Raw genomic sequence first — 23,660 nt, forward strand, 5'->3', positions numbered from 1 at the left:
CATCTTCAGCAGGTTTGGTGTTCCCAGAGTACTAATCAGTGACGGGGGCACTCATTTCTGCAATAGACAGCTATACTCTGCTATGGTCAGATATGGAATTAGCCACAAAGTGGCAACTCCGTATCATCCACAGACAAATGGGCAAGCTGAAGTCTCTAACAGAGAACTAAAAAGAATCCTAGAACGGACTGTGATAGCCCGAAGAAAGGATTGGGCAAGGAGTTTGGATGATGCTCTGTGGGCATACAGAACAGCATTCAAGACTCCTATAGGAACCTCTCCATACCAACTGGTGTATGGGAAGGCCTGTCATCTGCCCGTGGAACTGGAACATAAAGCCTACTGGGCAACCAGATTCCTAAATATGGATGCTCAGTTAGCTGGTGAAAAAAGATTGCTCCAGTTAAATGAGCTAGAGGAGTTCAGACTCAATGCCTTTGAAAATGCAAAAATTTATAAGGAAAAGGCAAAGAAGTGGCATGACAAGAAGTTGTCAACCAGAGTCTTTGAGCCAGGACAAAAAGTTTTGCTCTTCAACTCTAGGCTCAGATTGTTTCCAGAAAAACTTAAATCCCGGTGGAGGGGTCCGTATGTGATTACAGGAGTGTCACCATATGGATATGTTGAACTTCAGGATATTGATTCTGACAAAAAGTTCATTGTTAATGGGCAAAGAATCAAGCATTATCTTGAAGGCAATTTTGAGCAGGAATGCTCAAAACTGATACTTGAGTGATTCTCAGTAAAGGTCCAGCTAAAGACAGTAAAGAAGCGCTTGCTGGGAGGCAACCCAGTCATTAGCAGGTTATATGTTTTGTTTTTACAAAGGCAAGTATCAAAAATGAAGGAATTCACAGAGTTACAGAAGGATTCAGCGCAAAAAGCAGAGAAAAAGAGCTTACTGGCGAAAAAACGCCAGTAAGGGGCATTTTGGGCGTTAAACGCCAGAATGGGCACCATTCTAGGCGTTTAACGCCAGTAAAGGTGCCATTTTGGGCGTTAAACGCCAGAATGGGCACCATTCTGGGCGTTTAACGCCAGGTGTGCAGCATCCTGGGCATTTAGCAAAACGCCCAGTGATAAAGGGAATTCTGGCGTTTAACGCCAACCAGGGCACCTGGCTGGGCGTTAAACGCCCACAATGGGCAACAAATGGGCGTTAAACGCCAGAATGGATGCCATTCTGGGCGTTTAACGCCAGAAAGGTGGGGGACCAAGATTTTGTTTTCCAATCAAATTTTTTTCAAACTTTCCTTTTCTTACCCATACTTTTCCACATGAACCCATCTCAACCTTTCATCATTCACTTTCAAATCCTCAAAAAAATTAAAATCATTCTTCAAATCTCTCTCAAATCAATCCCAAATCTTGTTCAAAAACTTACCCATCTCTCAAATTCTCTCCATATCTTCTCAAATCTCCTTTCAATTTCTTTCGAAATCTCCTTCCCCCCTTATAAAAACACGTTCGGCCTCACCATTCCCCCACACCATTCGAATTTGCTCTCCTCCTCTCTCTCCTCCTTCCTTTCTTTTGCTTGAGGACAAGCAAACCTCTAAGTTTGGTGTGCTTTTCCGTGATCACTAAAGCCAAGATTCATCAAGATCATGGCTCCTAAGGGAAAACAAACCAATTTAAGAGAAAAGAAAGAGAATAATCCAAAGAATCTTTGGAATCAAGAGAAGTTCTTAACCAAAGAACATGAAGACCATTATCACAAAATAATGGGTCTGAGGTCAGTGATCCCGGAAGTAAAATTTGATCTGAAAGAAGATGAATATCCGGGGATCCAAGAGCAAATCCGAAACAGAGGATGGGAAGTTCTAACCAATCCTGAGATAAAGGTTGGAAGGAATATGGTTCAGGAATTCTACTTAAATCTGTGGCTAACAGATAAGCAGAGAATGACTGGAACCGCTTACCATACTTACAGAACCATGGTCAGAGGGAAAGTTATGTACTTCCATCTGGACAAAATAAGAGAAATCTTCAAATTGCCTCAACTGCAAGATGATCCTGAATCCTTTAATAGGAGAATGATGAGAGCAGATAGAGGATTGGATCAAGTTCTAGAGGACATATGCCTCCCTGGAACTAAGTGGATAACCAATTCAAAGGGTGTCCCAAACCAACTCAAGAGGGGAGACCTCAAACCAATTGCAAGAGGTTGGCTAGACTTTATTGGGCGTTCCATATTGCCCACTAGCAACCGTTCTGAGGTCACTATCAAGAGAGCAGTGATGATTCATTGCATTATGCTTGGAAAAGAAGTGGAGGTTCATCATGTGATTGCTTGTGAGATCTACACAATTGCAAATAAGAATTCCACTGAAGCCAAACTGGCTTACCCAAGCTTGATCTCCTTGCTCTGTAAAGAGGCTGGGGTAAAGATGGGAGTAGATGAATTCATACCCATTGAACATCCAATCACCAAGAAGTCAATGGAAGGACAAATGCAAGACAACTCTATCAAAAGGTGGGCGCAGGAGTTCCTCCCTGATTTTCCTGAAATTGGCTACTGGACCAGCCTAGAAGCATCTATCACCAAGTTGCAAGAGACTATGGAGCAACTTAAGGAAGAACAGCAGAATTAGAACTGCATGCTCTGCAAATTGTTGAAGGAACAAGAGAAGCAGGGGCGTGAACTTCAAGAACTGAAACGCCAAAAGTTCTCCCCTCAATTTGAGGGAGCATCCACTTCTCAAAATCAAGGTTGTTGAGTCCTAACTCTGTGAAAAACCTCTATCATTAGGAGCCTATTTAAATTTTTGTTTTCTATTTTTAGTCTCATCTTATATCTATTTTTGAGTCTTGTTCTTAATTCATAATTAATAAAATTTAGAATTCATGTCTTAAAGCTATGAATGTCCTATGAATCCATCATCTCTCTTAAATGAAAAATGCTTTAATCACAAAAGAACAAGAAGTACAGGATTTCGAATTTATCCTTGAAACTAGTTGAATTAGTTTGATGTGGTGACAATACTTTTTGTTTTCTGAATGAATGCTTGAACAGTGCATATGTCTTTTGAATTTGTTGTTTTGAGAATGTTAAAATTGTTGGCTCTTGAAAGAATGAGGGAAAAAGAGAACTGTTATTGAGGATCTAAAAAATCATCAGATTGATTCTTGAAGCTAGAAAAAGCAGTGAATACAAAAAAAAATTTCGAAAAAAAAGAGAGAAAAAAAAAGAGAAAGAAATAAAGTTGTGAACCAAGGCAAAAAGAGTGTGCTTAAGAACCCTGGACACCTCTAATTGGGGACTCTAGCAAAGCTGGGTCACAATCTGAAAAGGTTCACCCAATTATGTGTCTGTGGCATGTATGTATCCGGTGGTAATACTGGAAGACAGAGTGCTTTGGGCCACAGCCAAGACTCATACACTAGCTATGTTCAAGAATCATTATACTTAACTAGGAGAATCAATAACACTATCTGAGTTCTGAGTTCCTAAAGAGGCCAATCATTCTGAACTTCAAAGGATAAAGTGAGATGCCAAAACTGTTCGGAAGCAAAAAGCTACTGGTCCCGCTCATCTAATTGGAACTATGTTTCTTTGATATTTTGGAGTCTATAGTATATTCTCTTCTTTTTATTCTATTTTGATTTTCAGTTGCTTGGGGACAAGCAACAATTTAAGTTAGGTGTTGTGATGAGCGGATAATTTATACGCTTTTTGGCATTGTTTTTAGTATGTTTTTAGTATGATTTAGTTAGTTTTTAGTATATTTTTATTACTTTTTAGTTAAAATTTACTTTCCTGGACTTTACTATGAGTTTGTGTGTTTTTCTGTGATTTCAGGTATTTTCTGGCTGAAATTGAGGGATCTGAGCAAAAATTTGATTTAGAGGCTGAAAAGGACTGCAGATGCTGTTGGATTCTGACCTCCCTGCACTCGAAGTGGATTTTCTGGAGCTACAAAAGCCCAATTGGCGCGCTCTCAACGGCATTGGAAAGTAGACATTCTGGGCTTTCCAGCAATGTATAATAGTCCATACTTTGTCCGAGGTTTGAGGGCCCAAACCGGCGTTGCAAATCAGCCTCAGAATTTCCAGCATTTAACGCTGGAACTGGCACAAAAATTGGAGTTAAACGCCCAAACTGGCATGAAAGCTGGCGTTTAACTCCAGAAAAGGTCTCTACACATGAAAGCTTCAATGCTCAGCCCAAGCACACACTAAGTGGACCCAGAAGTGGATTTTTACGTCATTTACTCATTCCTGTATACCCTAGGTTACTAGTTCACTATTAATAGGATCTTTTGACATTGTATCTGTACCTCATGACACTTTACACGTTTCTTTGTGTACTTCTTACAGCATGAGTCTCTAAACCCCATGGTTGGGGGTGAGGAGCTCTGCTGTGTCTTGATGGATTAATGCAATTACTACTGTTTCTTATTCAATCATGCTTGCTTCCGTTCTAAGATATCACTTGCTCTTAACCCGGATGAATGTGATGACCCGTGACACTCATCATATTCTCAACTATGAACGCGTGCCTGACAACCACCTCCGTTCTACTTTAGATTGAGTAGATATCTCTTGGATTCTTTAATCAGAATCTTCGTGGTATAAGCTAGAATTGATGGCGGCATTCAAGAGAATCCAGAAGGTCTAAACCTTGTCTGTGGTATTCTGAGTAGGATTCAATGATTGAATGACTGTGACGAACTTCAAACTCTTGAGGGCGGGGCGTTAGTGACAGACGCAAAAGAATCATTGGATTCTATTCCGGCCTGATTGAGAACCGACAGATGGATAGCCGTGCCGTGACAGGGTGCGTTGAACATTTCCACTGAGAGGATGGGAGGTAGCCATTGACAACGGTGAAATCCTACATACAGCTTGCCATGGAAGGAGCCTTGCGTGTTTGATGAAGAAGACAGTAGGAAAGCAGAGATTGAGAAGATGGAGCATCTCCAAAACCTCAACCTATTCTCCATTACTGCATAACAAGTACTTATTTCATGTTCTTTTGCTTTTCACAATCAACCCTGATAATTTCTGACATCCTGACTAAGATTTACAAGATAACCATAGCTTGCTTCAAGCCAACAATCTCCGTGGGATCGACCCTTACTCACGTAAGGTATTACTTGGACGACCCAGTGCACTTGCTGGTTAGTTGTGCGGGGTTGCAAAAGTGTGATTGCAATTTCGTGCACCATTTACTCAGAAAGATAAAAGACTTTGAAAAAGAAGGACAAACAACAAGGATAATCCTCGTAAGAATTTTGAAAGAAATGCTGATCTACAAGTAAATAAGGATGTACAATCGATGAAAAGTATTGGAAGGAAGTTCAGTTTAACAACCTCAAGGATGACTCCCGAATCAGAGATAACTGATGAGAACACAAAAAGGATAAGCAAGGCAGTAGTTTAAAACTAAATCTAACTAAGTTAAAAAGTATAAAATCATAGAAGAAGGTTAACTAAAGCTAGTGATGACACTCTCAAGGTTTAAAATTTATGATTAAGTACACATAATACATTTGAATATAAAGAATGAAAAACTGAAGGAAGATCACCTCATGTGCTAAAAGAAAGGTATATAACTCGCATTTCACAAAAGGGTGACATAATGTATATCAAAACTGCAATATGGTCAAAAGGAAACTAAATTGCATTTTGTTTAAATAATTTCCAAGTAAAAGACAGAATAGGTGAGCTTTGAAAAATGAAAATCAATTGAGTTAAGGCCAAACAATTTTGAAAATCTTAAAAGACATTTAGGTACTCAATCAAATAAAGGTATATACTGAAATTGTGGCAAGGTTGTAAGAAAATCAAACGTTTGTTCAAGAACTCTCAAAGTTTAAATTCAAACAAGCACGTATAAAATTTTATAGCAAATATGGAACAAGTTAAACTCTATTTAGAAAAGGAAACTCCGAGGTAAAAATTTTCTTATCAGTCGGTTTCAAAACTTTATTTAAAACAGTGCATGCAAACTTCAAATAACTTTGTCAATTTAAAGAATAGCTATGGATGCAATTTATGCGAGAAAATTTGATTTAAATTTCTTAAGAGAACTCAAAACTTGTTTCAAAATTTCACATTAAAACTCTAAGAATAAACTTGAAATTGCCATCACATGAGAACATTTAAGAATATTAAGATGTACTTAAAAGAAATCAGACCAAGCAAGAAAGGATCTTAAATAAAGGGAGTTCAAACAAGTTCCACGAAGCATGGAACATCAAACAAGCTTTCCATTGGTGTAAAAGAATACAAAACTCGTAAGGAAAAACAACTCAATCAATAGTGAATTTTCAAGAAGGAACATTTGACTAAAGAAGGACAATTAAGAAGACAAACAACGCACTAGATAGAAACAAATTCTAGCTGACTCGGATGAGTATGAGATTTACAAGAGAATGGAAAACTAAGACTAATAGTGATGTTCATAAAGGAAAAGAACAGTTAAAAATAAAATCAAATATCAAAACCATAGAAACAAAAGCTTAAAGAATTAGCCCATACTTGAGAGGAAAGGTATGAACCCAATATTTTCGAAAGAACAACGAAAGAATAAGTAATGGATCATGCCAAATTAAAGTCAATTTGTCAAACGAAAGCTAACTGGAATAAAAGCGAAAATCCTTTCCTTTAAGAATAAAAAATACTTAAGTACATAATCAAATAAAGTTACGTATAGGAACCGTAGTAAAATTATTTGAAAAGTCAAATTGTATTTAAAGTAAGTGTAGTTCCGTAAACTAGTAAAAAAACATGCGAGGTATTAAATAAATAGTTTTTTTAAGTTGTATAAGGAATTTTCAAAGTTTTATATAGATAGGTGTATATCAAATCAAAAGCGATTTTATAAAAGTTTGAAAATTGGTTATAAATACAATCAATTAAGAGAAAAACTGAATCACCATTTCTTTTAAAAAGGACTCAGAGTAAGGACATAAAAAGGTGCAATGTATCAAGTCAAGTTCAAAGTGATGTCGAAAAATCACATGGACCAAGAAAAAGAGTTCAAACAGAGAAAGACAGATACACCAAGAAATTCAAACCGGCATATGCAATTTAGGAGCAATTAAGAATGCATATGAATAGAAAAATAGGATTGGAAATACCAAACTACTTTCCAAAAGAAATGGCAACAAGAACATCAAGATAGGTTAAGAAACAATAAGTCACATGACATCCAATAGAATCCAAAGCACATAACTGACTAACCTCGAGAAATAGCTTCTAACGTTCCCAAAACCCGCGATTCACTTTACCCAAAACTCGTATATCATCTATGATAACCCATTAGTGCTTTCATATACATAATTCACTAGTATTAAGTCGGCCAAACTTAATACCAGGAATTATGCAATGCAAGACTAACGACATTAATCAATAGACTGTCATGTGCAAAAGGCTCTAATTCTCATTATTCGAACAAGACTATTACATGACAAATGCTCAGAGTATGCAACTGAAGCATAGTCAGTCCATTCCTCAGGCTCTATAGGAAAGATTGCTCTGATACCACAAATGTATCACCCTCACTATCCGAATGTCACGCTTCCGACTACGCCACTCTGATAGCTTGGGCATTACGACAACTCTACCCATATTTAATATTAAAATAGGAGCCTATTTAAAACTGAAAACTGCATAACCTTTCAAAAACACTTTTTCGATGAAAACATAAATATACATGTACATACAACCAGATACAATACCTTAAGATATATACATACACACACACACACACACACACACATATATATATACACACACACACACACACACATATAACACTAGCTTACACACACACACACACAATATATATATATATATATATATATATATATATATATATATATATATAGACACACACACACACACACGTAACACTAGCTTACAAACATACATCATATAATTTTCTATCGCGTTTACAAACTTTATAAAGATAAGGCGAGGGAAACATAATAGCTAAGATAATACAAAAATACCGAATAAATAGAAAATAAACATAATTCTTCTGAAGTTTCGTCGTCCATATCCTGAAAAGGAATAACCTGTAGGGGAATGAGAACGTCATCCTCGCTTGTTCTCACCATAAGATTACAGAAAATGCTATAACAAGATACGTAAAATAAAATTATTCTTAGAGTACAGTGATCATTGCTCGTCTTATGAGTCTTTCCAAAAACCATGGGTTCACATTTCGAAATCCAGAAAATCCTTTTCGAAGACTTGGTAAATTTATCAAATATTTTAAAACAAAGCCTTTTTCCCTTCTTGTAAGATCTGAAAAGTTTTTTCTAGACAGTATGAATGACCAACATGTCCTAAACATAGGTTCAATTAAGTCTATGCTGTAAGAGTTTGATTTTTCATACTTTTCTAGATCATAACCATGAAAGCAGTTACCTACACGGTATAAATGATAATCCCGTTCCAAGCATAGGTTCATTAAGTCTATGCTGAACTGGTCAGATACTTTATACAAAACTAGAACTCAACAAACCAACCACGACCTCAAGCCCATCCAATCCAACCTGGCCCCCAACCCAAACAACTCAATCATCGACCAATTCATCACAAACCAACCAATCAGACACAATCACAATTAATGTAGTTCAAACACAATCAACAGCAATTATAACAATTATAGCAGTTAGCAGTTCACATAAATATTCACATAGACAAACCAATTACAATTTGCACACCCAAACAATGTCACATAAATGCATATGATGCATGCTTGTCCTACTGGCCATGAGCTCACGCGTCGGTTATGTTGCCAAACCTGACTCGGATAAACGGGATCCAACCATCATCCTTATTCGTAGGTCCCATAGACAAGCGGGATTAAATCACCGTCCTTGCCCAGAAACACGCAAGTGGGATTAAACCACCGTCCTTGCCTCCACCGTAAGCGGGATCAAACCACCGTCCTTACGCGGGCGCTGCACCCTTGACAAGCATGATTAAACCACCGTCCTTGCCAGGTGCCAGCGACTTATCAACAATCTCTCCCTATCCCCACCTTTTAAAAGCGTAGCCGTGCCATGCTTTTAAAATGTGGCGATAGGGAGAGATACGGCCTACGCTTTTAAAGTGTGGCGATAGAGAGAGATACGGCCACGCTTTTAAAACGTGGCGATAGGGAGAGATACGGCCACGCTTTTAAAGTGTGGCGATAGAGAGAGATACGGCTACACTTTTAAAGCGTGGCGATAGGGAGAGATACGGACAAGCTTTTAAAGCGTAACGATAGCCTTATCAAATTAAAAAAATTTTCCTTTTTTTGACTTTACCTTTATCACTACACAATATAAATTTTTAGTCCTTTTTTATTACCAAACTAGTATGCAATTTTTATTACAAGACAAATCAAATAGTAATTACTGACATATATAATTATTGCTATAATTGTTTTATACATTAATACTCAAATACAAAATAAATCTCGAGTTCAAAACTCTAATTTCTCAACAAGCTTTTCAACTTGAGCAAAAAATACAATGCTATCTAATACTTCAATATCCATCATTCGGTGTATAGCCTTCCAGCAATTCTTTAATATCTTCAAGCATTCTTCGTCAGTTACTCTAGAGAAAATTTACAGAACATAGGCCAGTTACTGACCTTACTTGTGTCTTCATTTTCTGGACCAAAAATCAAATAAACATCCATCATAAATCAGAATTTCTTGTCACACAACCAGAACAACACAATCCACTATGGTTATAGTATGATTTTACCCACTGGCATCTGGAGTTTCAGGAACAGATGCCTTAACTTGTGAATTCATACAACATGGAAAGAATCTGGAGCACTGAATCCCCATTCTGATATGCACAAGTCAAACTTGAATTAACAAAAGCTTCTTCCGCTTTCAATAATGCACCTTTTCCAAATGTGTCAAAAAATGGCAAGTCCCCTTCACTCTACCAGAAGTCTAACAAAACCTTATTCGCTGCCTCGAGATACTTCAATCATGGTCTTTAACTTGGTCTTCCTAATCTCATGGCCATCTGGTATTGCAGGATAGCACACTCTCTACATATATCAGCAATTCAATTTGACTAAACACTCAATATACATTGAACAATTCCAAAACCCTCGCCCATCAAAGAAAGAAAAAGTTAACCAAAACTCGGAACACACACATGGCAAAACTGAAACAAAGTTCACAAAAAATAAAATAAAATAAATGAAGGTTCTAGAGTAAAAAAGATTCACCTGATCTGCCAAGGAATTCTCCGGCAATTGAGCCTTTTGAAGACTCATTTATCAGTAGCAGTAGCAACATAGAATCTGGGATTGAACTTATCTTTCTGTAACACTGCCAATAGATTAAGCATCTCAACAGTATGACCACCTACAGAATAATAAAATTTAGAATTTTCTATTGAAAAGAGAAACAAAATGGGTAGTTACCACAGAAGAGGCAACAGATTCCAAGTGGGTCATGGGTTCCCCAACATACTTGACTATTTTCTTAAAATAAAGGTCTTGATTGAAAGCTTATAAACCATTATTTTATGATTTATATTGTGTTTAATTGAGTAGTTTTATCAAGACTTTACCCACTTATTCATATGATTAGCATGCATTTACAATTCCTTCCCAAAATTGTTCCATGGTTGAAAACCTGCTTCCTATAGATCTTTTTATTGTGTATTTTAATTCTCCTTTATACCATTCGATGTCGTGATCTGTGTGTTAAGTATTTCAAGCTTCATAGGGCAGGAATGGCTTAGAGAATGGAGAGGAAGCTTGCAAAAAGGGAAGGAGCACAAGAAATAAAGGAGACAACCAGCGAACAGTGACGCACATGCATGGCTGATGCGTGCGCGCGATTTGGACAAAATCACAGCGACATGTACGCGTGCTTGACACATACGCGTGGATTGGAGTTCGCGCAAACGACGCGAGCATGTGCCTGACGTGCACGCGTGGAGAGGAAAATCGTCAAATGACGTGTACGCGTGACATGCGCGATCTACAAAAAATTCAGAAAACGCTGGGGATGATTTTGGGCCGCGTTTTGACCCATTTTTTGGCTCAGAAACACAGAATAAAGCCAGGGAACATGCAGAGACTCAATTCATACGGAGCAGAAGCGGATAATTCATAATTTTAGGTTTTTAGATGTAGTTTTTAGAGAGAGAAGCTCTCTCCTCTCTCTTAAGTTTTAGGATTTAGGATTTCTTTTAGTTATTAGGATTGTTTCTTCATCACAGGTTCAATGTTCTTTTAATTTGTTTTCTCTTCTACCTTTATTTATCCTAATGCTTTTACCTGTATTTGACTTATGTTGCCAAATTGGCTTATGAACCATTCATGTTAGAATTTTCTGAATTAATATAAATTGAGGTATTTCAGATTTGATTCTTTTTCCTTATTTTATTTATGAATGCTTTTAATTTAATTTAGATTTATTTTCTCCTTTGGCTTTGGTTAAGTAATTAGTAACACTTGACTTATCAAACTCAGCTACTGATTGAAATTGGAATTCCTTTCTGATTAATTTGTACTCCAATAACTATAGTCCTTCCATAGGAGTTGACTAGGACTTGAGGATCAAATTAATTAGTCCGCTTGATTTCCTTTATTTAATAAGGGTTAACTAAAGTGGGAGCAGAATCCAATTCATATCACACTTGATAAGGATAACTAGGATAGGACTTCAATTTCTTATACCTTGCCAAGAGATTTTATAATTATTAATTTATTTTTCTTGCCATTTAAATAACCTATTCCTTATTTTAAAAAATCCAAAATTATACTGTTTTCCATAACCAATAATAAGAACACCTCCTTGCAATTCCTTGAGAAGACAACCCAAGGTTTGAATACTTCGGTTATTTATTTTTATTGGGTTTGCTTAAGTGACAAACAAAACTTTTGCACGAAAGGATTTTCTGTTGGTTTAGAAACTATACGTACAACGTGAACTTATTTTTATAAATTCTTCACCGATAGAAAATCAGTTCGTCAAAAACCTTCTCAGCCTATAAGGACATGAAATAAAAGGCAGAAACATCATCCAACAGTAACACTTTTAGTGACAATTAAAATGGGAGAACATTTCATATGATTCAGAGGATTTCAATCAAGCAATTGGCAAAAGTAGTGCAGATCTAATGCTATACAAGATAAATCACCATAAGATAGTAAGAGAAAATAATAAAAATGAATCTATGTTCTGACTTCTGTTAATATTATAATGTGCTAAGGTTGAAGATGAATCCAAACGACTAAACTAATCTTCTAATTGTTCTCATTTTGCTTGTTAATATCATGGAAATCTACTTTCATGAACTCAGGTCAGTCATACCATAGTGTATTATTAATTATTCCACTGAGATATGAAATGAAATTACCTCTGAACAAATTCTGCCAACAGTGGAAATAGTCTCAATAGGGTACAACCCACGAAAGGTCTCAGCACCCAGAAGTATTGCATCACTGCCTGTATGTTTGTTTAACAATTCAACAAACATGAACCCAATAAGTAGTTATAGCTGAAGATAGAAACTGTTCGGTTGTCGGGTTCCTGACAGATCGGGTGGATAAGTGAAGGGGTGAGGACGTCTTAATCTGGGTCGCACTGTAGGAGGGTTACCGGATAGCCGAGCACTTGTCTTGGAGAGATGCTGAGGGGGGTGCCACCTGCAAAGACACTCCGACGCTCAAGTCAGTAATGTGCAGGCGGGCAGAGTGATAAGTGAGAGAATGTGACGTACCTCGGGGGAAGAGCCAATCTTCCCCTTTTATACATGTCAGTAATGGGCCCCACGTGAGGTCAGGCCCAATTCTCCAAGGACGCTGCCATGCAGCCGTGTGTGAGCCGTACAGGACGCGTGTCCGGGTCGGTCGGAGTGCAGGCATCCGGGTCGGGTAGAACTTGGGCCAGGTCGACCCGTGTGGACCTTGGGCCGGGCCATAACAGTGCCCCCACGCGCCAATGGTGGTCATGGGAGCTACCAATGGCGTGTAGTTTCGCATGTCGTCTGGTCGGCCGCTCGTGGTGAGGAGGCGCTCTCAACGCGCGTGTCCTTTGGTTTGCGTAGGCAACCGTTTCGTCGCTCCGTTTCTCGTGCCGAGCATTGAATGCTCATGATGGGGTGGAAAAACCCCGTTTGAAAAGACTATTCTGCCCCCAGGTGTTTTCGCGCTTTGGGGGAGCAGTTTTTAAACAGTTGGTTTTGTGCTACTTCCCATTTCTCTTCTTTTTCTTCCCTGTGGCGAGATCTCAGAGCATTATTGTGGTGCCTTCGTTCATCTATCCTGCATTTTCCCAGACTTGCAACTCCATCTCCTTTTCATCAATTCAGGTAATTTTCTGATCAACCTCCCTTTTATGCATTATTTCTGTATGCTTGTTATTTGGTTTTTTGATGTTACTGCGTAGCCTTTTAGTTGCGAGTAGATGTGTTAGGGGGGAAAGTACCATTCCAGGGTAGGCTTTTTTCTCGTTCTCTTAGCCATTCAGTCTTGTCTAGCGTTAGTCGAGAAGTCGTGAGGGTGATGTTTGTGTTCGGCCTGAGCAACCGATCTCTTAGACTAACTGGATGGTACCCCCATGTAGGTATGGCTCGCACGGTCTCCCGGGCATCCGTCAACCCTGCGGCGTACGACCAGTATGCTTGGGTCGTCTCTGATGTAAGGGATTCACCCAATCAAATGGGCGAGGAGGAGCTCACCGAGTTCCGACAAGCCGGGTATTTGTGCGGCGGGACCGACGAGGAGGCCAATTACGACATTTTCGTCCCGGCTCCTCACGAGCGATTGTACGAAATCAACTTCCAACCCCGCCAGGTCGCCGACTGGATTTGGTTCTACAAATTCATGTTCACTCAAGTCGGAGTTCGCATTCCTTTCTCAGCCTTTCAAATGGCGCTCTTAAACCGAATTTCCGTGTCACCGTCGCAGTTGCATCCGAACAGTTGGGCTTCGATCCGCTGTTTCGAGATGGTCTGTGAATATCTCGAACTGCCGGTGTCCATGGATGTCTTCCTCTTCTTCTTTACCCTCACAAACCCTTCCAAGGAGGGAAAACATAAAAAAGGGTTCATGTCCTTCCGTGCTGCCCAGGGTCGGAAGATCTTCGGTTTGTTTGAAGATTCCTACCATGGGTTTAAGGACAAGTATTTTAAGGTCCGCCCTGCCAAAGGTCGTCACCCCTTTTGGCTGTCTTTGGAGGGGGTACGGCTCATCCCGACTTATTGGAGCTTCGGGGCAGGGTCCAATAGTTTTATTAAGGTAAATTATAAAAGCATGTCGGCAGTAGATAAGCAGATTGCCGAGGTGCTAAATGCAGTTTTTGGGAGGAACCCGGTAAATCCCCATCTCCTCATGGGTGACAGGGAGTCCGGCCGTAATTATATTTGTGAGGAGCTTTTCACTTTGCCCTTTGTCTTTTTTTTTTTCCTTTTATTGATATTGTGTGGCGACTAACCGACCTTCTTTGTTTTCCTGCAGTGGATATGTCTGCGTCGGTGACGGGCCTTGCCGACTTGTTTCAAACCTTTCTTGCCGGTGGTGATGACGAGGAGGGTGACGAGCAGCCTACCCCCGAGGGACCTGATGCTCCTCCGGAGGGCCAGGATGCTCCCGAGCAGAGGGCCGCAAACGACGGGATCGGAACCTCGGCTCAGGGTGCCACGGTAGAAGGTGGCAAGGCGGTCCACGTTTCCCCTATCCGTGAGGTGACCGGGATTGGGGGTTCGGTGCCCACTCCAGATGATGAGGAGGAGGTGGTTGAAGTCTCCAGCCTGAAGAGAAAGAGGAAGAAAGTCTCTACGGCGTCGTCAAGCCCTGAAGGGGTCCTCACCGTCATGGAGAGGAATTTTGACGCGAGCAACTTCATAGATACCCAATTGATCCCTGGCACTGAAGAGTACTTCCACGAGTCATCCCTTACCGGGCAGGCGAGGTGGATGTACCGAACACTCCTGCGGGGCGCCGTAATAGCCCGGAAGGCCGAGTTTGAGCTGTCCGGGATGGAGTCCCTCCATAGGAGGTTGGAGGCCAGTGGGAAGGCCAATAATGAGTTGAAGAGTGAAGTTGAAACTCTTCGGGAGCAGCTGACTCAGTCTTCAGAGAAATTAGATGCCGCTGAGAAGAAGGTTACTGCTGCCGAGCAGAAAGCCACTGCCGCCGAACAGAAGGCCACAACCGCTGAGAAAAAGCAAAAAGAATCGGACGCGACGGTTGAACGGTTGGTCGAGCGTGAGATGGCATTGGAGAATTAGGTTGGTGAGGCGCAGAAGCGTGCGGCCGAGGTCGAGAAGGAGAAGCAGGCCGTAGAGGCCGAACTGGCAACGTGGAAGGCTAAGTACAAAGACGTCGTCAAACAGGGTAAAGGCGTGATTTTGGGTACTGAGGAAGCCTTGAAGGCTCAAATTAAAATTGTTGCCCCTGAGTTCGATACGTCGGCAATTGGTGTTTTCAAAATTATTAAGGATGGCCAAGTTGTCGATGCTCCCAAGAAATGAACTCTTTGTTTCGTTGTTTCTTGTTTAGCCGTTTTGTTTTGGCTTGTAAACACTTGATTTTAGCCGTTTTGGCCTATGAACAATTTAGTCTTAGCCGTTTTAATTTTGGCTCGTGAACAATGACTTTTTAGTCGCTTGCTCGTGTTGTCGCGATAAAGTTTTTCTTACTTGTCCGATTGGGTTATCGCTTCTAGTAACCGTTTTTGGTTCATAGTTGTTTATACCGGCGGCCCGTGGGCTCTCGCGTAGTTGTTCGTTATAATGGTAGTTGATGACCTCCCGGGGTGATCAGTCCTGGGTTAGGCGTTGTCGTTAGTCATGACAAGACGATTTATCTGAAAAACGGAGATAAAAGAATGGAGAATTTGCACAAGTATGTCTTATTCGGCAGTTGTATAAAGGACACGTAAATCGCCATGAGAATTTCAAAAGATAAATGAGTAAAACAACTACTTAGCTAGCCTGGTCGGTGCGCCGGCCCTTCCTCTAGGAGTAGAATCTTCTTAGGTTGTCCGCATTCCAAGTTCTCGGGACTTCCTTGCCGTCGAGTCTTTCTAGTTTGAATGCTCCTTTTCCCATCACTTTCTTGACTCTATATGGGCCTTCCCAGTTGGCCGCCAGCTTGCCTTCTCCGGGGGTCGGCAGGCCGATATCATTTCGCCTCAGGACGAGGTCGTTTGGCTCGAATTCCCTCTTGAGCACTTTGGTGTTGTAGCGGAGCGCCACTCTTTGTTTTAGCGCCGTTTCTGTCAAGTGGGCCATTTCTCGGGCTTCCTCTATCAGGTCCTTTTCTACGGCTTCCTCCACCCCTTTCAAAAGAAGTCGTGGGCTTGGTTCTCCGATTTCTACGGGTATTACCGCGTCCACCCCGTACGTTAACCGGAAAGGAGTTTCCTTAGTGGAGGACTGCTCGGTTGTTCGGTAAGACCAGAGGACCGACGCTAGCTCGTCGGCCCAAGCACCCTTCTTATTGTCCAACCTCTTTTTCAACCCTGAGAGGATAACCTTGTTGGCGGACTCCACTTGTCCGTTCGTCTGAGAGTGTTCTACCGAAGAGAACCTTTGCCTTATACCCAGGCCGCTGAGAAACTCTGTGAATTTTTTGTCGGTAAACTGCGTGCCATTGTCCGAGATGACGACTTCTGGTATCCCGAATCTTGTTATCACCTGCCTCCACATGAATTTTCTGCAATTGGCCGAGGATATGCTAGCCAGTGGTTCGGCTTCTATCCATTTGGTATAGTAATCAATCGCTACTATGAGATATTTGACCTGCCCCGGGCCGACCGGGAAGGGCCCTAAGAGGTCGACTCCCCACTGAGAGAACGGCCGGGAGGTCGTTAGCAGGCTTAACTCGGAGGCCGGTGCCTTGGCAAAGTTGGCGTTCTGTTGGCACTTAATGCATTTTTTGACAAACTCTTTGGAGTCTGCCAACATCGACGGCCAGTAGTACCCAGCTCGGATTAACTTCCTTGCTAGGGCTTTGCCTCCGATGTGGTGCCCACAGCAGCCCTCATGGACTTCCCTGAGGACGTAGTCCGTTTGGTCGGGGTGCAGGCACTTCAGTAGGGGTTGGCTGAGCCCTTTTCTGAACAGCTGTCCTTGGATGACGGCGTATTTGGCCGCTTCCCTCCTTAATTTCACCGCATCCTTTTCGTCACCAGGGACTTGGCCGTGTTCTAGGTAGTTGGTGATGGGGTCTAGCCATGAAGAACTTAGGGTTGTTATGTGTAGTGCAATTGCAGGTTCCCTTGTCATGCCTTGGATGAGAGACCGGTTTCCCTCCCCTGGCTTCGTGCTGGCTAATTTTGATAGGAGGTCTGCTCGTGTGTTCCTTTCTCTGGGTACATGCTGGACCGTGACCTCGTCGAACTTTTGGCTCAAGCTTTTGACCTTTTCCAAGTACTTCTGCAACAAGGGGTCCTTGGCTTGATAGCTGCCGTTTACTTGGGAAGTGACGACTTGGGAATCGCTGCATACTTCTAGCCTTTTTGCGCCGACCTCTGTTGCTAGGGTCAAGCCTCCTATGAGGGCTTCGTATTCTGCTTGGTTGTTCGAGATGGGAAACTCGAATCTGACCGACTGTTCGTATACAACCCCGTTTGGACTTTCTAGGATGATCCCGGCTCCTCCGAAGGTCTGGTTGGAGGCTCCGTCCACATGGAGCTTCCACCGTGTACCCATGTCTTCGCCTGGGTCTCCTGTTACTTCAACCAAAAAATCCGCCATGGCCTGCGCCTTGATGGCTTGCCGGGGCTCGTACCGTATGTCATATTGAGAGAGTTCGATGGACCAAGTCATCATTCTTCCCGCCAGGTCGGGTTTTTGGAGAACTTGCCGGATCCCTTGGTCCGTTCTGACTACCACTTGGTGACTCTGGGAATACTGTTTTAACCTTCTCGAGGAAGTTAGGAGTGCTAAGGCTAGCTTTTCCAACTTGCTATATCTTAACTCTGCTCCTTGTAGGGCCCTGCTTATGAAGTAGACTGGTTGTTGGGTCCTCCCGTCCTCCCGCACTAGTACTGCGGCCAGGGCTTCGCTTGTTATAGCGAGGTACAGGTACAGTGGTTCCCCGTCCCTTGGCTTCCCGAGAACGGGAGGTGCCGCTAGGATTTCCTTGAAGTGTTGAAAGGCTTCTTCGCACGCGGGTGTCCACTCAAACGCCATCCCTTTCTTCATGAGGTTGAAGAACGGCAGGGCCTTTGTCGCCGAGGCCCCGAGAAACCGAGAAAGTGATGTCAATCGCCCTGCCAACCTCTGGACTTCCTTGACACAGCCCGGGCTCTTCATCTGAAGTATTGCCTGGCATTTCTCCGGGTTGGCTTCTACCCCTCTCTGAGTTATCATAAATCCCAGGAACTTGCCGGCTTCCATGGCGAAGGCGCACTTGAGGGGGTTCAGCCTCATACCATGTTGACGGAGGGACGCAAACACACTTGCCAGGTCGTTTAGGAGGTCGTCAGGTCGTTTTGTTTTTGCCAGGATGTCGTCCACGTAAACTTCGACCGTTTTCCCTATGAGGTCGTGGAATATCCTGTTCATCAGCCTTTGATATGTCGCCCCTGCATTTTTCAAGCCAAACGGCATTACCTTGTAGCAGAAAGTTCCTCCTGGCGTTATGAACGCCGTTTTGTCTTCGTCTGGTTGGTGCATCGGTATCTGATTGTAACCGGAGTAGGCGTCCATGAAACTCAGATATCGGTACCCCGCCGCGGCGTCGACGAGTGCATCTATGTTGGGGAGGGGGAAGCAATCTTTGGGGCATGCTTTGTTAAGGTCAGAGTAGTCCACGCACATTCTCCATCTGCCATTGTGTTTTTTCACCAATACCACATTTGAGAGCCACGTCGAGTAGTCCACTTCTCGTATGAAGCCTGCTTCTAGGAGGCCGGCCGTTTGCTTGGCTACCTCCTCTGTTCTTTCCGCCGACATCTTTCTCCTTCGTTGAGCCACTGGGCGTGCTTCCGGCTTGACGGCTAGGTGATGTGAGATGATTTGTGGATCAATGCCCGGCATGTCGGCTGGCGTCCATGCGAACAGGTCTTTGTTGGCCCTTATCATTTCAATCAAAGGCTCCTTCAACTCATGTGGGAGGTTCTTGTTAACGAATGTGAACTTTTCCCCTTCGTCACCGATGCTAAATTTCTCCAGGTCCCCTTCTGGTTCCGGCCTCGGGTTGTCCTCTACTCTGGCATCGAGGTCGGCTAGGAATACGCCAGATGCTTCCTTGGACTTCTTTCTGAGGGAAAGGCTGGCGTTGTCACAAGCGACCGCCGTCTCGAGGTCTCCTCTTATGGTCCCTATGGATCCATCATCGGTGACAAACTTCATAACTAGTAGCTTGGTGTTGATTATGGCTTCAAAATCATTGATTGTTTTTCTTCCCAAGATGATGTTGTAGGCTGTGGAGTCTCGGAGGATCACGAATTCGGCCATCGCCGATCTTCGGCCTTGCATCTGTCCTACCGAGATCGGTAGGGAAATGACTCCGTCTGGTTTGATGAAGTGGTCGCCTAACCCGATAACCCCGTGCTGGTGGGTCGTCAGGTCGGCATCCTTCAGCCCCAGTGCGTCGAACACATTGCGGAACATGATGTTTGAATCAGCCCCAGTGTCGACAAGGATCCGTTTGACGAGGCCGGTTCCCACTCTGGCCGTTATGACCATGGGAGGGTTTTCCGGGGCGTCGCTGAACCATTGATCTTCTGGGCCGAAAGAAATGGACGGAGGTTTTTTGGTACTCTGCACAGGTGGAGATGAGATCGCCAGAACCTTGGCGTCTTTCTTGTGTGCCGATCGGGATTTTGGTGCAGCGTTTTTTGCCGTTACCACGTTTATTACCGTGAGGCCGTGGTCTCTGTCTTCGGGCTCCGGTCGCCGTTTGGCCGAGCGTGTCTTGTCTTCCTCGTCCTGATCACGATAACGCCTTCTCGGCTCCCTGATGAGATGGGAGAACGCTGCTAGCTTTCCTTCCCTTATCGCCTGTTCTAATGCATCCTTCAGGTCGAAACAGTCCTGTGTTTGATGGCCATATCCCTTATGGTAGTCACAATAAAGGTTCTTGTTTCCACCCGTGCGATCCTTTAGTGGTCGGGGCTTCGGAAGAATTCCCTTCTCAGCTATTTGTTGATAGACTTCCACAATGGGGAGGGTGAGTGGAGTGTAGTTAGTAAACTTCCCGACTCGAGGGAACGGCCTAGGAGCTTTGTTTGATGCCTCCTCCCTAACCTTTTCTTTTGCTCTCTCCCCGTCGCCACCGGACTGCCGAGCCTGGCCGTAACCGGACTGCCACTTATTGGCAGCCACGACTCGGCTGACCTCCTCGTCGTTTATGTACTCTTTGGCCACCGTTTGGATTTCTTGCATCGTCCAAACCGGCTTCGTGGTTAGGTGTTTTCGGAAGTTCTCGTTGAGGAGGCCGTTCGTCAGGCAGAGACTGGCTACCGAGTCAGTTAAGCCGTCGATTTCCAAGCATTCGTCGTTGAACCGATCTAAGTACCTCCTGGTCGGCTCTCCCTGTCTCTGGGTTACCCCGAGAAGGTTGATAGGATGCTTGGCCTTTGCTATTCGCGTTGTGAATTGAGCCAGGAATGCACGGCTGATGTCTGCGAAATTGTAGATGGAACCTTGAGGGAGGCCGTTAAACCATCTGATCGCTGGTCCTGCTAGGGTCACCGGGAAGGCGCGGCATCTTACTTCGTCGCCTACTCCCTCTAGATTCATCCTGGCCTCAAAGGCCGTGAGGTGTTCAAGAGGGTCTTGAGTTCCGTCGTACCTCATGTCCGTTGGCTTGTCGAAGTGTTTCGGCAGCCGGACCTCGAGGATAGATCGGTGGAACGGGGTGGCGCCCATTATCACAGGTTGTCGCGTTCTTCCGTCTTCGCGACCTCTTGTCGCCCGATGGGTCGGTCTGCCGCGGGAGTAGATGATCGTGTCGTTTCGTCTCCTCATTATGGGTGACTCCTCCCGTGAGCTCTCCGCTTCCGTCCGCAGGCGGCTTCGGCGAGAGTCTTCCTCCTCGCTCCCGGGAGACGGGGTGTAGCTCGGATCGTTAGATCGTCCGTCCCGCTCCCGGTCGGCAAGCTGTCGCTCCAGGTTCTGGACTCTGTGGCGTAGCTCTTGCATTATTATGGCGCTATCGCCGCCCGTTCCTCCGAATGGTCGTGTCCTCGTGTGTCTATGGGGGGACCTTCGCCGCCCCCCTTGCGAGGCGACGGAGGCTGCCCCCTCCGCTCCGGCAGCCCGGCCTTGGTCGCCGGGACCCAGTACAACTTCCATTTAGACGTCCCCACAAACGGCGCCAATGTTCGGTTGTCGGGTTCCTGACAGATCGGGTGGATAAGTGAAGGGGTGAGGACGTCTTAATCTGGGTCGCACTGTAGGAGGGTTACCGGATAGCCGAGCACTTGTCTTGGAGAGATGCTGAGGGGGGTGCCACCTGCAAAGACACTCCGACGCTCAAGTCAGTAATGTGCAGGCGGGCAGAGTGATAAGTGAGAGAATGTGACGTACCTCGGGGGAAGAGCCAATCTTCCCCTTTTATACATGTCAGTAATGGGCCCCACGTGAGGTCAGGCCCAATTCTCCAAGGACGCTGCCATGCAGCCGTGTGTGAGCCGTACAGGACGCGTGTCCGGGTCGGTCGGAGTGCAGGCATCCGGGTCGGGTAGAACTTGGGCCAGGTCGACCCGTGTGGACCTTGGGCCGGGCCATAACAGTGCCCCCACGAAAAAATCATTCAGAAGAATACAGTTATAGCTTCAAGCACACGAAAAATGGGATCAGTAAATTAAAAAAAAAATGGCTTAATCATTACATGTGGCATAATACAGCTGGTAACTTACCATCCAAAACAGCATTGGCAACATCAGTGGCTTCAGCACGAGTGGGTCTTAAGTTGTCAGTCATACTATCCACAACATGTGTAAGTACAGCAGGTTTTCCAGCCATATTACACATGTATAGGGCAGATTTTTGAAATAAAAACACCTACAAAAGCAAATCAAAATTAATTAATATTGACTTTCCATTCACAAAGCAAATATAATTATACATTTACAATAAGAAGCATGGCAGAGGCAACAATCATAAATGTGGTTCAGTTCAAAGAAAATTTGTAACCTTAGATGCACTATTTTAAACCTTTTTTAAACATATGGAAGCATCCATTTGTTTTAATTAATTCAAATATCAAATGCATTATCCACATGGCCACAACATAGCTATTTACACCCACAACATGAGTCATTCAAACAAGAAAATAAATTTCAAAGGCAAAACTAACCTTCTCTGGTGGAAGATCAATGCCCAAATTACCACGAGATAGGATAATACCATCAGCTTCTCGCAGAATCTAATCAAAATGGGTCAGGCCCTAATTTCAACACAGACATAAGATTGAATCAGCATAGTCAATAAGAATATATCTTAAAAGAGAGAAGTTAACACTATGAAGACATCAAAATCACCTCAACATTTTCAATGTTAGCAAAAATTTGGGTCTGGCTGAGATCACCCAATTTGGAAAGGAATTCACGGGCACGAATTACAACATAAAAAGTATGTTAATAGCAAACCTGAGCAATAGAAAGATTATCAATTATGAATTTAAAATCATTGAACTGAAGAAAAGGGCATTAGACTCAAAATAACCTGGCGAACATCTTCGGCATGACGAGTATATGAAAGTGACAGAAAATCAATTTTGTTTTTGACTCCCCAGGTGCTAATAACCTAAAATAAACAAATGATTAAAAAGATTAAATAAAACAGCTCTTAAACTCTAAGGAAATATATTTTTTAGGCCAGGAGCCAGAGACAAACATGATGTGTGCATGAATCATTCCAAAAGGCGACTCAAATGCAGAAATTACTTCCATTTTACAATGCAGAAATGATGGCAGGGCAGGAGAAGGGCGCTGCGGATAGAGGAGGAGGTAGGGATGCGCTACGGTCTACGATTCTACAGATGGAAGGGGCACTATCGAGGAGGATGGAGATTTCAGAACAGGGGTTAGGGACTGAGGACGGCGCTACGTGAGTGAGTCTCACTTAGGGTTAGGGATTTCGTTATTAGGAGTATTAGGAATAGGGATTAGGGATGTGAATATGTGATAGATTAAAAGAACGAAATCTTTTTTGTTCATATATGAAGGAAATTTTTTTTGAACCTTTTGGCCACGCTTTTGAAGCGTGCCAAAAGATTTACAGGAAACGGCCACGCTTTAAAAATGCTCCTATAATAAAACCCTATTGCCACATTTTGAAAGTGTGCCTATTTCTTTCTATGGCTACGCTATTCAAGCGTGACAAAAAAACGAGGCCAAATCTTGAATCAGTTGCCACCCTCATAAAAGCATGGCTGTTGACCCCTTTCGCCACGCTTTTAAAGCGTAGCAAGAAAAAAGGTGGTCAAATCTCTATTTAATCGCCACCCTCATAAAAGTGTGGCCATTGACCACTTTCAAAAGCATGGCAAGAAAAAAGCGTAGCCAAAGGCTTTTTTTCTTGTAGTGAATAGAGCTCACTCCCCAATGAGAGGGAGTTTAGCTACTCATAGCTCAGAGAAAAGTACAAGAGATGGAATGTAGAAAAGTAAGGAAAAGTGAAGTCTTTAGTGCTCAAAAGGTTCCCCATCAACTACTTTCCTAGGGTTTAAATACTACTCCTACCTAAAATATAAAAATTACAAAAAAA

The 23,660-nt window shown here is 43.1% G+C and overlaps 1 pseudogene; it reads right to left on the reverse strand.

Moving 5' to 3' along the window:
- Positions 1–9,927: 9,927 nt before the first annotated feature.
- On the reverse strand, positions 9,928–22,843 carry LOC130934034 (pyruvate kinase 1, cytosolic-like; annotated as a pseudogene).
- Positions 22,844–23,660: the final 817 nt, after the last annotated feature.

The sequence above is a fragment of the Arachis stenosperma genome, chromosome 6 (genome assembly GCF_014773155.1).
Source record: "Arachis stenosperma cultivar V10309 chromosome 6, arast.V10309.gnm1.PFL2, whole genome shotgun sequence".
NCBI lineage: Eukaryota > Viridiplantae > Streptophyta > Magnoliopsida > Fabales > Fabaceae > Arachis > Arachis stenosperma.